Here is a 15,833-nt window from a genome sequence, read left to right as displayed (position 1 = left end):
ATTAGCCCCCATTTGCTGCAGCTAGAGAAAGCCCAAGCAGCAGTGAAAACCCAGCAGAGCCAGAAATAAATATATAAACAACATTTTAAAAAAGAAAGAAAGAACACATTTGACTATTTAGCAAAAATGACATTGAGAATTCCACATAACAAAATGTATTTTATGCTGATAAAGCAGGCTTGGAGGTAGATTTATATCCATAAATGGATTTATCAATAAATAAGGAAAGTGAAAATTAATGATCCATTCAAGAATTTAGAAACTGTACGAAGTAACTAAGGGAAAGCATGAAGAAGACATTAAGGAAGAAAAGCGGGGAGGTAACATCAAAAGCTGAGGTTCTGGAGTCAGAGAGAGAGGAGCTGAGTCTCAGTTTTCCCTCTTACTAGTGGAAGGCGTATTACCTGGCCTGCTGGAGAACCATTTTCTCCTATGTAACACGAGCATTATTAAAAGATCTGCCTTTGGGGGTTGTTACAAGAAAACGAGATCTTGTGTATTAAAAACTGAGTACTTTGTGGTAAATACTTAACTGTTCGACATTATTTTTTTAGAACAGACACAAACTGCACTTGATAAACTCAAGTGCTGTTTGTTGCTATTGCTAAAAGAAAAAAAGAAGGAAAGTCAAAGGATAAAATTTAAATACACAAATTTACAAATGAGCAAGGAACTATGGGTACAACTTGGGAGAATGTCCTTTAAAACTCTATCCTGGTAAATTGTTCAATTCCAACAAAATATATCAATTGTTAGTAAAATACAAATTCCCAAAAGTAATGTATCATGTTTGAATATCTATTTGTAACTGCATAGAATACCTCTAGAAAAATGCACAAGAAACAAGTTAAGGATTGAATCTGGAGAGAAAACAAGATTAATGAGGGACAGCTGTTATTATGCAAAAACAATATTTAAAAAATCAAATACATAAATTAACAAGTTACTAGCTTGCTAGGCTGTGTTTGGTTATTAATTCATGTTTGAGGTGACATATATTGTGAAGGTCATATGAAATAAACTTTTAAAAGTTTTATAAAGTACTCAAAAATATGAGATATTATACCATTATATTTTGTTGCACTTATTTATAACATAAGTAGCTAAAATATCACTGTAGGAAAAGTTGATCCCACCACACAGCCACTGATAAGTTTAACTGTGTTCCATTTGGGCTTTTTTTTTTTTTTGTAGATTTTGTTTTTCTAACTTATGACTCCCTCCTGGGTAGAAAAAGTAGTAGAGAAGAGAAATGTTGAATTGAATTTACCACTACTGCCTTGCATATTTTATTTGCTGAGGCTCAGGAATGGACAAATATAATTTTAATAGGTTCTGGAGTTTTATTTCCTGAGCGGAATAAAACTCAGAATTGATATTATGCATAGTAGGATGGGTAATTATAATAATGTGATTAAGTTTGTATGAACCCATGCATTGCAAAGTGCAGTATGCTTTTACCCTTTCAAATACAAAATCCAAATAGGGTGCTGTATTAGTTTTCTGTTGCTGCATAATAAATTATCACAAATGTATCAGCATAAAACAATACCCATTTATTATCTCACAGTTTCTATGGTTGAGAGTACAGGCACAGCTTAACTGGATTTTCTGCTCAGGGTTTCACAACTCTGAGGTCAAGGTGTTGGTCAGGGCTGTGTTTGTTTTTTTTTTTAATTAATTTTTGGTTGTGATGGGTCTTCGTTGCTGCATGCAGGCTTTCTCTAGTTGTGCTGAGCAGGGGCAACTCTTCACTGTGGTGTGCAGGCTTCCTGCCATGGCTTCCCTTGTTGCAAAGCACAGGTTCTAGGCACTTTGGCTTCAGCAGTTGTGGCATGAGGGCTCAGTAGTTTTGACTTGTGGGCTCTAAAGCAAGGGCTCAGTAGCTGTGGTGCACAGACTTTGTAGCTCCATGACATGTGGGATCTTCCTAGAGCAAGGATTGAACCCACGTCTCCTGCATTGTCAGGTGGATTCTTATCCACTGTACCACCAGGCAAGGGCACCCCACTCCAGTACTCTTGCCTGGAAACTCCCATGGACGGAGGAGCCTGGTAGGCTGCGGTCCATGGGGTTGTGAAGAGTCGGACACGACTGAGCGACTTCACTTTCACTTTTCACTTGCATGCATTGGAGAAGTAAATGGCAACCCACTCCAGTGTTCTTGCCTGGAGAATCCCAGGGACAGGGGAGCCTGGTGGGCTGCCATCTGTGGGGTCGCACAGAGTCGGACACGACTGAAGTGACTTAGCAGTACCACCAGGCAAGTCCAGGGCTTTGTTCTTATCTGAGGCTTGGGGTCCGCTTCCAAGCTTATGCATTTGCTGGTCAAATTCATTTTCTTGCTGCTATAGAACTCACGGTCATTTGCTTCTTGAAGGCCAACAGGAGAGGAAACCTCCTACCTCTAGGTCATCTTTCAAAGGGCTTCCCTGCTTAAGTCAGCCATACCTGGGTCAATCTTCCTTCTAACTTGAAGTTAACTGATCACGAGACTCTAATTATATAATCAAAGTCCCTTCACTTTGCCAAACACATAGGTAACCTAGTCATTGGAATGGCAATCCCATCATACTCGTAAGTCGAGCTCAGATTCAAGGGGAGGAGATTTCATAGGATGTGAGCATGGAAGGGGCCATCTTACAATTCTGATAACCGCAAATGCTATCTCACATTTCTAAAGAACACATATCAGTTACTAAGACCCAAGTTTGGAATCAGATAAGTTAAAAATGGTCTGTGAAGTATCCAAATAAACAAGCAGTAACTAGCAAAAAATGACAGCAGGGATGGTGCAGCAAAACATCAAAAATGTTTTTAAAAAGGAAATACAAGCCTCAAAAACACAGCGGCTTGAGGCTGTAAGTGTAAGAGGCACAGACTCCAGATACTTCACTAGAGCCTGAGGACATCATCACTTGGTGGGAAGACAGCCTAATGCCTGACAAGTTCAGTTTTGTTTTATGCGCTCTGGTTAAGAAAGCAGGAATGTTTACAGTTCAGCCTCGGAAAAATTTCCCTTCATGTAATTGACATCGAAGGATGGCTAAGCTTCAGATACCTGGAAAATTAATTTACATGGAACGACTCTGCAGTGAAGCAGGTGTACGGAGCTCTTGGGTGAGACTTAAAGAGTATATTTTCAAGTTGGGCAGTTCAAGATAAGGAGTGTGGAAGAACTCAGAAGCTGAGGCCAGGGTCCAGGTTATGAGTGGATCACTTCAGAGAAAGTGACAAGCAGTGAAGCCTGGAGCAAGGAGCCGAGGCTATCCATCTCAGCCTGAAAGATCTCTCTGCATACAGTTGTTCAGGGTCAAAGCTAGGCAGTTAACTTTTTAGAGAAAGACACAGTAACTGCCGAGCTATGGACTTAGCTGCAGAGCCCTGGGGGCTAAAGCCAGGGTTCTGCTCTTAAGCAGCCATCTCCCCAAAGCTGGTGGCTTTCCTCAGCTTCCAAGTTCAGTTCAGCTGCTCTTTCGGAAGACCAAGAGATGAGGAAAAGGAGAGATTTCACCTGCAGACTTTCCTGTTGTTATTTCCAAAGCAGTTACACACTTAAATTTTCTAAGTTTCCTGTTGTACTTCTCCCAACAAAGAAGTGGTAGAAATTTCTCAGGGAAGGTGAGGAGCTCAGAGAAGTAAGCAATCACATGTCTTGAAAGATATTAAACTAACACAACCAGCACATTGGAGAGATATGATTACCAGTTCTATAATTTCCTAATCACAGGAACATTTTCAAAATGAGTTCTATTTTTTAAAGTATTACTTGTGCACCTTGGAAGTGATGTATTCCAAGCTGATCTTCCTTTCCAAAGATGCTATTTTAGCGCTTTTCCAAATATCAGTAAATGGCAACCCCATCCTTGCCATAAATTTTGTAGTCATCCTTGACTTCTCTCCCTTATTTCACATCTGATCCACCAGCAAATCCTACTGGCTTCAGAGTACATCCAGAATCAAACCATTTCTCATCATTCCCACTGCTTCCTCCTGCTCTGTGCTACTACTGTCATCTCTTACCTGGATCACAGAGTAGCCTCCTGAAGGGTCTTCCTGGATCACGGAGTAGCCTCCTGCACAGTCTTCCTGCCTCAGGCCTTGATCCTCTTCTGTCTCTTATCAAAATAGCAGCCCAGGCAATCCTGTTCAATGAAATAGGGCATGTCACTCCTCTTACCAAAATATTCCAATGGTTTCCCATTTCACTCACTGGAAAAGCCACTGTCCTTACAAAAGCTTCTAAGGCCCTACAACTGCAACCTTCAGTCCCTGCCTCTGTAACCTTATCTTCTACAATGTCTATCCTCCCATCACTCTGTTTAGGCCACACCAGCCTTCTTACAGGTGAGTTTGTACCTCAGGACCTGAGTGCTTGCTGTGATCTCTGCCTAGAATGCCTTTCTCCCAAATGCCACTTCCTTCAAGGTTGGTTAAATGGCCTCCACCCTCAGTCCCACACCTGTGTGTGTGCTCAGTTGTGTCCAACTCTTTGCAACCCCATGTGCTGTAACCTACCAGGCTCCTCTGTCCATGTAATTATCCCAGGAAGAATACTGGAATGGGTGCCATTTCTTCTTCCAGGGGATCTTCCCAACCCAGGGATTGAACCCACATCTCCTGCGTCTCCGGCAGTGGCAGGCGGGTTCTTTACCACTGAGTCACTGGGGAATCCTATATCTGGCAGATAGCATATTCTCACTGAGGCCTTCCTTGGGCACTTTCTCTAAACTGCAAGCCTACATTCCACATCTCACTCTCATGTTGTGCTATTCTCTTTAACATTCAGCACAATTTATTTTAATTACTTCTTCTATTTACTGTCAGACTAGTTTTTGTCTGGTCTGTTCTCTGCTCTGTCCCCAAAGTCTAGACCAGTGCCTACCAAATTGAATACATTCAGAAAGATTTGTTGGAAGGATGAATGGATGCAGGCACTGAGGGGAATAGGAAGTATTCCCCCTCCACCTCCTTGGAGGTCTGATTTTTGACTCACAGTGGAGCTAAGCCCACCAGCCTCAGCCCTATCCCATGCCAGCCATGTACCGCATTCCACACCCTCCACTGTGTGTCTCTGAATATGTGGGTCCTGCTGCCTAGAATGCTCTCCTTGTTTATCTCACCATTATTTTTATCCTCACTTATTTCACTACCAGTGAGTTTGCTGGCCATCTGGTATTGCTTCTTTGGTCAATTCAACCAAAATGTGCCAGGCTCTAAGGATATGCAGACACACTGTTCTAAGCTCTTAAAATAACCATCTTCTCTGGCCTCAAAAAGTTTATGGTACACAGAGACAAGCAAACAAGCATACAAAATAATTATGGATTATAAAAAATACTGTGAAGGAAATAAAGAGAAAAGCATGACAGAGAATAACAGAAAGGGCAGTACTTACACAGGGTATTTAGGGAGGGAGGGCATCTATGAAAATAGATTTAAGGATGAGAAGATGATAACAGTGCTGAACTTTTATGTGACCCCCTTGGATACTAGAAAACAATGATGATTAAGAAATCTCAGTGTTTTCTTCTCCAATTTCCCCATCCTTTTGTGTTCTAGAAAATGACTGCCTGTAATGAGCCATCACTCCCCACAAAGCTTAGCTAAGGCTTGCTGTCCACTCTTTCTCATGACTCCCATAAGATTTGTAAGTGGTTCCCATTTTTGGTGACAAGGCCAAACCCAGACCATTCCCCTTTTGTTGACAAAAGTCAGAGATCTCTAACTTTCTTGTCTCATGAATAATTAACCAAGATTAGAATTGTTTGTTCCCCTGAAACCAGATAAACACTTTCTGTTTCACTGAAGCTTTCTTTGATTGAAAAAAAACAATCCCAACTATAAATGACTCCACCTGTAACTTGTCTGCTCCTTCCTATAAAATCTAGTACAATCCCCCTCCTGAGACATGGCGCAGTAGGCTAAATAAGAGCCCGCCAAGGTATTCATGTCCTAATCCTTGAAATCTATGTATATGTTACCTTTCACAGAAAAAGGGCTTTTGCAGATGTTGTTAATGAGGTTGAGTGAGACAGTGATCCAGATTATCTGGTTGGACCCTAAGTAGAATCACAAGTATCCTTGTAGGAGGGTTGCAGAAGGAGACAACTGTAGATAAAAGAGAAGGCAGCCATATGATAGAAACAGAGTCAGAGAAAAAATACTACATCACCGGTTTTGAAGACAGAGGAAGGAACCATGAGACAAGGAACTCAGTTCTAGATGTGGGAAAAAGGAAGGGATCAGTCTCGCATGGACCTTCCATAGGCAGCACAGTCCTGCCAATATCTTGATTTTAGCCACGCTAAGATTCAATTCAGATTTCTGGCCTGCAGAACTATAATAGAATAGCTTTCTATTCTTTAAAGCCACCAGTTTTGCAATGGTCTGTTATAGCAACGACAGCAAAATTAATGTATACTCCAATCTTCAGATCTGAGGGTTTCCCCTATTGCAACAGCCTGAATAAAATTCACCTCCTCACTGATTCATTATTTTGTCTTTGACAGTGCTAACCATAAGAAGAGCAGGAAGCAGAACACCCCTGGCAGAGTGACCAACATAGACAAAGGTCCTTAGACAAAAGAGAATGAAGCGACGCAGCAGCAGCAGCAGCAGCAGCAGAGCCTATGAGATGAATGTGACTCGAGTTGAAGCTGAATGTTAAGAGTCTGATTAGGGCTTCCCTGGTGCCTCAGCGGTAAAGAATCTGCCTGCCCATGCAGGAGACACACGTTTTTGATCCCTGGTTCAGGAAGATCCCACATGCCATGGAGCAACAAAGTTCATGCCCCACAGCCACTGAGCCTGTACTCCAGAGCCCAGCAGCCACAGCTACTGAAGATCACGTGCCCTAGAGCCCACGCACTGCAGAACAGAAGTCACCACGATGAGAAACCTGTGTACCACAACTAGAGACTAGCTCCCGATCTCTGCAACTAGAGAAAAGTCTGCACAGCAATGAAGACCCAGCACAGCCAAAAGTAAATAAATACATAATTTTTTTTAAAGAGTCTGAATATAAAGGGCCCTGGGTCATGGTGGGGAGTTTGGATTTTATTATATTTGTGATGAGACGCTTTTAGATTTTGAGCATTAAAAAGTAGATGCAGCAAGATTACTTAGCAGTTCTGGTAAGAGATGTTGGTGGACCCCAGGATGTGAAAAGAATTTAGATACAACGTTAGGTGAATCAGATTCTGTCTCTGTAAGGGTTGAAATATGAAACAGAGTTCAGTCAAGTTGGAAAAATTTGAGGAGTGTTTACCAAAGGGGTATTTATAAAGGTTTCACAAGGTATGGGAAACCAAAACCACACAGGGGAGTACAGTATCTTGAAGCTTATAACAGTGCTAGGCCTGAAGGGAAAGGGAGAGAAAACAGTTTCCAGAGCTTGGAGAAAGGGCAGCCATAACAAGAGCAGCCGTCTTCAGTGGAGTGACACAGCCACCCAGAGGAGCTCTGACGTTACCCTCCCCTCTACCTCTGAGCTCCTGCTGGGGTTCTCTATTGCCAAACCCAAAAGCAAGCCGCTGGAGAGCAAGAGAGCTCATTGATGAAGTCCCTACAGGTCAGCCTCCCCAGACAGAAAGCAGGACAAAGAGGGATAAGACTGGATACAGAGGGAATAAAGAAAGATACATAGTAGAGACCTGAAAATTAGCCCAATTCATTAAAAGAAAGGGCTTCCCTGGTGGCTCAGTGGTAAAGAACCCACCTGCCAATGCAGGAGACATGGGCTCGATCCCTAGGTCAGGAAGATCCCCTGGAGGAGGAAATGGCAACCCACTCCAGTATTTTTGCCTGGAAAATTCCATGGACAGACGAGCCTGGCAGGCTACAGTCTATGGAATCTCAAAAAGAGTCAGATCTGACTCAGTGATTAAAGATTAAAAGAAAATGTGGAGACCTGAATTTTCTACATTATTTCCTTAATACTCAGTTTCACCTACCCAATGCCAATAGGCACAAAAACAGTCAACTTTCACCCTTCTGTCTTTTCTTTGAACATGTACAATTGCTCTTTTATCCTAAAGGCAATCGGGAAAGACAGCGATTAGAACACTTGTGAGTACTAACAATGTTCAGTGAAAAACCTCTTTTGATAAAAGTGTAGAATTTGAGGAAATATTGCCACATCAAAACTAGGTAATGTTCACTTCATATTGAAGAGAACTGAGTTTCTGCAGCCAGGTTAGAACAGGTTGTTTCAGAAGGACAGAATATTAAATTACAATCAGCCAAACTACAGCAAGCCTGGTTCATACATCTCTCTGCATGGATGCCCATATTTTACCATTGTCTTGGTTTCTTCTTTATTATTACTCTGGAAGATAATTCAATTTGCATTGCACATTTCCTCACAGAAATTTTGAATCTTATGAATATAAAAATCATGGACTTGGCCCAGTTTTATTTTAATCAGTTTTTCTGTTTCCTAATTCAGGATTAACTTCCCAGGATATATGCAGAGATTTAGTAGCAAGAGCAACCGTGTGCACATTAAAACATGGAGAGTTTCAGCAGCAATTTGAGTTATGGTAATTACTGGGTTTGTTTACACAGACACAGATGAAAAGCATAACCTTTTTGTTCCTGTCTTTCTTTTTTTTTAATTTGGAAAAATTGTGTGCTACCAACAGAAAAATCATACAGCAGTTGTTTAATGTCATGGAGGAAATCAGGTGCAACCAACAAGACTGAGAAATAAAGAGATCAGAACTGTCTGAGGTAGTGTCTTAACTAGGCATCCTTTTTCCTGGAGCCACCCTCAGTGTTATAGAAAGACTGTGGTGCTCACATTCTACTCAGAATGATGGCCACACCATTCACCTCCACCCAAATCAAGTACCCCGTGGATCCTCCACTCCCAGACCAATTCCAGTGTGGCCCCAGCATCGATTTCTGCATCCGCAGTCATTCTCCATACCCTGCACCCTTCCGTTGCTCCATCCAGGGAGTAAGCCTGACCAAGGCCAGGCCCGTGTGAGGGAAGAGGAGAAAAAAGAGGCAGATGCTTTCTGGCAACTGGGTGCCAATGGGAGAGGCATCAATGCTCTCAGAGAAGGTGAGATATTAATCCTATCCCTGGGAACATTTGGGGTGGGGGGGAAAGGTCTGCTTTCGTAAGGCTTATCGATCTCAGATCTGGAAGCTTCCACAAGACACCCATGCTTTCACAACAACCAGGTGGTTCCCTTAAAGGCAGCAGGCAGCCAGACTTTCATATGTCTTAGACTGGTTGAACAGGGGTGAAGTTACCCGAACAACTAACACTTGATCTTCTCCTACCTCTTCCACCCTATTTCCATAACAAATTGACTCTGCTGCTACTGTGCTCATTCATATCCAACTGTTTGTGACCCCATGGACTATGGTTCGCCAGGCTCCTCTGTCCATGGAGTTTTCCAGGCAAGAATATATGGAGTGGATTGCCCATTTTCTGCTCCAAGAGATCTTCCTGACCCAGGGATCGAACCCACGTCTCTTGTGTCTCTTGCATTGGCAGGCGGATTCTTTTACCACGGCACCACCTCGGAAGCCTACCAAATCAACACTTTGGGCCATCAATCCAGCTGAACAGGAAGTCCTATTAATTGTCTAAAATATCCATTCTAGGTGTTTATGATAGACATAGTAATGGCCCCCAATGACATCTACGCTTTGACCCCTGGAAAATGTGTGTATTACCTTATATGGTAAAAGGGACTTGGCAGATGTCATTAAGATTACTAACTCTGAGATAGAGGAATTATCCCGGATTATCTGGGTGGGTCCAGTCTAACCAAATGAGTCCTTGAAAGTGGAGAAACTTTCCCAACTACGATCAGAGAACTAGAGATATAGCAGCATGAGGAGTAACCCGCTGCTGCTGTTTTTAAAGATCGAGGGTGGAGGTCACAGGCAGGGAATGTGCTCAGCTTCCGGGCGCTGGAAAAGGCAAGGAAATGGGTTCCCTCTTCGAAAAAGGATTGCAACCTTGCCAACACCTTGATTTTACCTTGTAAGACCCATGCAAGACTTCCTAACTAAAGAACTGAAGATAATAAATTTGTATTGTTTAAGCCACTGAGGTAATTTGCTGTGGTTATTTGTTACAGCAGCAATGTAAAAACTTACACAGTCTTCATCACCTCAAGCTTGGATTAACACAATAGAAAATTTTCAATTTCTCCAGCCTCTCAAATATCTAGGTCATCATAGTAATTCTTGCTCCCCAAACTCTTGTCAACTATCACTCTATTGTTCAAGGGTCTACAAACGGCAATATTTTCAACTCAGTTCAGTTCAGTCGCTCAGTCGTGTCCGACTCTCTGCGACCCCATGGACTGCAGCACGCCAGGCCTCCCTGTCCATCACCAACTCCTGGAGTTCACTCAGACTCATGTCCATTGAGTCGGTGATACCATCCAGCCATCTCATCCTCTGTCGTCCCCTTCTCCTCCTGCCCTCAATCTTTCCCAGTATCAGGGTCTTTTCAAATGAGTCAGTTCTTTGCATCAGGTGGCCAAAGTATTGGAGTTTCAGCTTCAGCATCAGTCCTTCCAATGAACACTCAGGACTGATTTCCTTTAGGACGGACTGGTTGGATCTCCTTGCAGTCCAAGGGACTCTCAAGAGTCTTCTCCAACACCACAGTTCAAAAGCATCAATTCTTTGGCCCTCAGCTTTCTTTATAGTCCAAATCTCATATCCATATATGACTACTGGGAAAACCATAGCCTTGACTAGACTGATCTTTGCTGGCAAAGTAATGTCTCTGCTTTTCAATACGCTGTCTAGGTTGGTCATAATTTTTCTCCCAAGGAGTAAGCTTAGTTTTCAAACTAAGCTCCTATAAATATCAGAAGGTCTGAAGTGCCTCTTCTGGACCTGCCAGAGTTCAAAGTGGAAGGTTAGTGAATACTGCTGAAAATGACCCGAAAAGATTCCTTGGAGGGACTGGTCAGCAGAATTTTCCCAGGGCTTCATCACCAAACATGTTGAACAACAGCAATATACTGGTTGGTTTATAAAGTCTTGCAGTGTTGACCACTTACACTGCCCTGCTGATAAAACCGGTCAGTTTGCTGGGATGAAACCGGTTCTGCTGCTCCAGCCAGAATGGATAATACAACTAATTTCTGAACCAGGGGCTAGTGAGCAGGGATAGTTACATGACAATATATTATATAGCTAATTTCCCAGTGCAATCAGGTGCTCTTCAAAGATGAAAGAGGGAGACATGATTTGAAAGAGATCATGTGAGTCAAGAGAGACAGTGCAAGTCTAAAGCTGACTTATTTCTTGGACAACTGTACAGTTTAGTCCATATAGTCCACCCTCCTCTAACCCTTTCTTCTTTGCCTAATCTTGCAATCAAAATTGTCAAATATATCAAGTTTCTTGTTGGTTAAACTTTCATTTTACATTCTACAGTAAGTTTCAGCCTTTTAGTCCTATCTGTTGGTGGGGCACCTTTTGTGACCAGCTTTAATGGCCTCTATATGGCTTAACCAAGAAACAAGCAGATATTCTGAATGATGCTTGGTCTGCAAATTTTCTTAGTAAAATTATACTACAAATTTATCATTAAGAACAAAGACCTAGGACCTGCCTCTATATATAAGGTAATGGAATCTCTATTAAAATGATCTAGAGTACAGTGGGTTTGGTAAAATTTGTAATATTGGTTAAATGTGAAGAAATTCTTTCCAGCAAGTCTTGACTGCAACAGATTTTCTAGAAATAAATTCCCTAAAGCAGTGGTGCCTAACTAAGTGTGGGCAACAAGAATCACCCTGGAAATTCTTAGTCAGTGTGCAGTGGGATTTGGACATGTGCATTTGACCAAGCTTTTTAAACGATTCTCACGTGTACCCTGCTCTTAAGCCATCTGTTTTATTTGCTTCCTGAAAAGTTGATGATGCTTTAAAATGAAATAACAATAGTCCTTCTCTGAGCTGTAATCACAGAAATTTCACCTTCTGGTACTCCTACACACAATGGCATAATTCAGAGTCAGCTTTTCATGATTATGTTAATTAACAGATCGTGTGCTCAGTGTATAGTGAGAACTCAGTGCATAGTTCTGAGTTTGTATGTTAACTATTCTGATTCCCTTGAACTTTTGTGGAAGTAATGTGTGAGTCAGTCCAAAGTAGTTTTGTAGCAATAAATGCTTTTGTTGACTATTGGCGAGTTCCTTATTGTGTCTTAACAGTCACTCACCTTAGTGTCAATCTTCTGAGCTACTTGCATTCTTAAGATCCATGTGCTGGTTTTATGAAATTGAAAGGCTACATATATTTTTCTGATCTTTGCATTCTTCCCAAGGGCCTTGTAGGAATAGCCTTGTGGGTTTCATAAGCTATATGGTAGTTTAGTGTTTTCAAATAGATACTCCCAGGGGAACAAAAGACATTCCAGGAGTCCTCTTGACGGCATTAGGGACCAAACAATTTTAAAAGAATGAATTTCTAGATAGTTATACATATGTTGTTGTTTAGTTGTTAAGTCATGTCCGACTTTTTTGCAACTCCTTGGACTGTAGCCTGCTAGGCTCCTCTGTCCATGGAATTTTTCAGGCAAAAATATTGGAGTAGATTGCCATTTCCTTCTCCAGTGGGTCTTCCTGAACTAGGGATCAAACTGGTGTCTACTGCATTGCAGGCGGATTCTTTACCACTGAGCCACATATACTTTTTACTGAAACTGATCTGCCTGTATACTGGTTCTTTTCCATCTCCTTTATTCTAATTCCCCTTTTACAAAAGATAGGCTACAACTCACCATCTTCAGGCTAACTGGTTCTTGTCCTAAATGAAAAAAACTCTGGGCTTGAAATAAAGGGGAAGTTGTAAATTTGAGTACCATAACTCAAAGTATGGCTTCTGTTATTTTTTGGCTTGCACATATTTCTAGCCAAGGTGAAGTGTGGCATGATAAATGAGCTATTTTGGTCCACAATCAGATGTTCTAAATTCAGCTACAGAATTGTGCAGTTATGGGGCATTATGATACTTTCACATTAATATTCTCACCTTTTCCATTCCTGAATAACTGTCAAAGAATGCACCACCCCTGAAGAAGAGTTCAAGAGTTTTGTTTAAATTAACCCAAACTGAGAAAGTTCACCTACATGGAAAGTTTGAGCAAAAGGATGGTAATCTGAGACTAAGATTTGAGAGGATGTTTGAGATGCAGAAAGAAAAGCAAAGAAAGTGATGAAAGTATGGACAGACATTTTTTTAAATGACTGTAAAAAGTAGTAATAATGCTTATCAGATTTCAAGAAAAGATGCATTTAAAATACTAGACAATAATAGGATGTATGCCAAAAAAAAAAAAAAAAATTAAGGAGTTAAAGCATTCTAAGTTCCCTATGCTATCCAGGAGAAAGATAATAATTTTGTTTTAGATCTTAAAAAATGATGGATTAAGCATGCATGTTTTAATTTATCTAAAACAACAGAATCAGAGAGTAAAACTGAAATAATAAAATAAATAAATTTAAGCAAAATTAATAATAAAATTTAAAAGATGGCAAGAAGAGGTAAAAAGAAAACAGAGTATTTTAAAGGAACCCAAATTAAGATAAATTTAAACAAGGCTATGGTTTTTCCTGTGGTCATGTATGGATGTGAGAGTTGGACTGTGAAGAAGGCTGAGTGCCGAAGAATTGATGCTTTTGAGCTGTGGTGTTGGAGAAGACTCTTGAGAGTCCCTTGGACTGCAAGGAAATCCAACCAGTCCATTCTGAAGGAGATCAGCCCTGGGATTTCTTTGGAAGGAATGATGCTAAAGCTGAAACTCCAGTACTTTGGCCACCTCATGTGAAGAGTTGACTCATTGGAAAAGACTCTGATGCTGGGAGGGATTGGGGGCTAGAGGAGAAGGGGACGACAGAGGATGAGATGGCTGGATGGCATCACTGACTCAATGGACGTAAGTCTCAGTGAACTCCAGGAGTTGGTGATGGACAGGGAGGCCTGGAGTGCTGCGATTCACGGGGTCGCAAAGAGTCAGACACGACTGAGCGACTGATCTGATCTGATCTGAAACATTATGGAACTTACATGCTAGTACAAGAAACATACATGTGAAACAAGTACGTACATAATTTCATATAGTATTGTGCTATGAAGAAAAATCAAATAGGGTAAAACATTAGGTAGTGCTTAGAAGACTTTTTATTTATTTTTTTAAAAATTTACAATTCATTTAATGGCAACTGGCAATCATCAAACTAGCAACGGTTATCTTCAAACATTGTCACACTAGCCGTGCTACCATTTCTCAAGATTGATCAGATACCTAGAGTCACAGACATTTCACACACAAGATGCATCATATAAATCAGACTTGGTTTATCACCAGCATTTATAAAACCAGACTTAGGAAAAGAAGTAGATCTGGGGACACATGCATAGTCTTAATATAGTGAATGTTTAGCCTGCCTCGACTATTAGGAAATCAGAACAGCAAGAATATTCGTAGACTATTTTTGGATAAGGAAAGATCTGAAAGAGGGAGGAAGAAAGACTCTATAAGGCTTTTTATCTTGAGCAAGAGAAAAGGTTGAAAAGAGGAGAGGCTACAAAAAGGAGATTGAGAAGACAGTAGGCGAGATGGGAAGGAAACCAGAGTGTGGCTTGGTGAAGAAATGTTTCAATAAGGTGGGCACAATCAACTGTGACACTAAGAATGCCTGGTTAATTTTTTACACACATCTTTCCCAGACCTGGAGAACACAGCCAGGCTCAGTACTAAGAAGAGTTTCATAGTCTCATTAGGCATACCTAAACCTAGAGAGCAGCTGAAGTCAGACAACCTGAAGTTGAATCCTAGCTCTGTCTCTTTCTGGTTGTGAGCTGTGTGGTCTTCGGCAAATTATTTGACCTCTCTGTGCTTTGATTTCCCCAGCCATAAAATGGGTATAGTAACAGCACTTGTTTTCTCTGGCTGTTGCGATTAAATAAGTTAATATTTATAAAACACTTAGAATATACCTGAAATAAAAGGAGTCATCATGTATGTCCTTATTAAAAAGTGAAAAATCTCTAAGATAGCAAAGATAGAAAGGACAACTTTGCTTACAGAATACAGACTTGCATCCTCAGTAGGTTCACGTTGGCACAAGACTTAAGTAAATCATCACCATGACTGATAAGATAATTATATTCTGATAAACATATGGCATGAAATAAACTATGGCTAGAATATATCTAGTTCTTTTTTACTGTAGTATCCTGAATTTAAGGTGTATATAATTTTACATAAAATTATTTTTCAGTTGTCATAAGGAATATTCGTCAAATGCTTGGTGGTTCAGATCCCTAATCTGTTACTCTTTTTCAGTTGGATTATGCCCTTTTCTCTTTTCAATCTAAAATAAACTCAGATGGAAAGTGACATTAATAAAACTTTCAGTCTCCACATTAACAGAAGAAATAGCTGAATACTTCCTTGGTCCTAGGCATTACAAGGAGCCAAACAAATCATTTTTGTGTAAAACACTGAAGTAGGTGCTTTGAAGGAGTCATAAAAGTTTATGACTCTAACTAATGTGAAAGATAAAATGCATGTACTTGAGATAATTGCACAATGGGAGTATATGGCTAATGAATGATACGGTAAGTGTTATAAAAGATAAGGCAGAGTTTATTACTGGCTCTAAGGAAGTTTCATGAACGAAGTGAGATTTTTGTGTGGGCCTGGGTAAAGGGAAACATTACAGTTACTGTATTTTAGAATATGTAGACTCAAACTACCTTTAATGCAAACTTAGAAAATTACTAGAGAAAGTATTTCAGCAAAATGAGGAAGTAAACTAAGAAAATACTAGATCC

The 15,833-nt window shown here is 40.7% G+C and overlaps 1 non-coding gene across 1 annotated transcript; it reads right to left on the bottom strand.

Moving 5' to 3' along the window:
* Positions 1 to 14,349: 14,349 nt before the first annotated feature.
* Positions 14,350 to 14,481, bottom strand: LOC113900530. The gene has a single exon (XR_003513170.1). It is a non-coding gene; the product is annotated as a small nucleolar RNA SNORA72 (small nucleolar RNA).
* Between the last annotated feature and the right edge of the window lie 1,352 nt (positions 14,482 to 15,833).

The sequence above is a fragment of the Bos indicus x Bos taurus genome, chromosome 10 (genome assembly GCF_003369695.1).
Source record: "Bos indicus x Bos taurus breed Angus x Brahman F1 hybrid chromosome 10, Bos_hybrid_MaternalHap_v2.0, whole genome shotgun sequence".
NCBI classification, from domain to species: Eukaryota; Metazoa; Chordata; class Mammalia; order Artiodactyla; family Bovidae; genus Bos; species Bos indicus x Bos taurus.
Note: the sequence above shows the minus strand (reverse complement) of the source record. Positions and strands in the feature narration are given on the sequence as shown.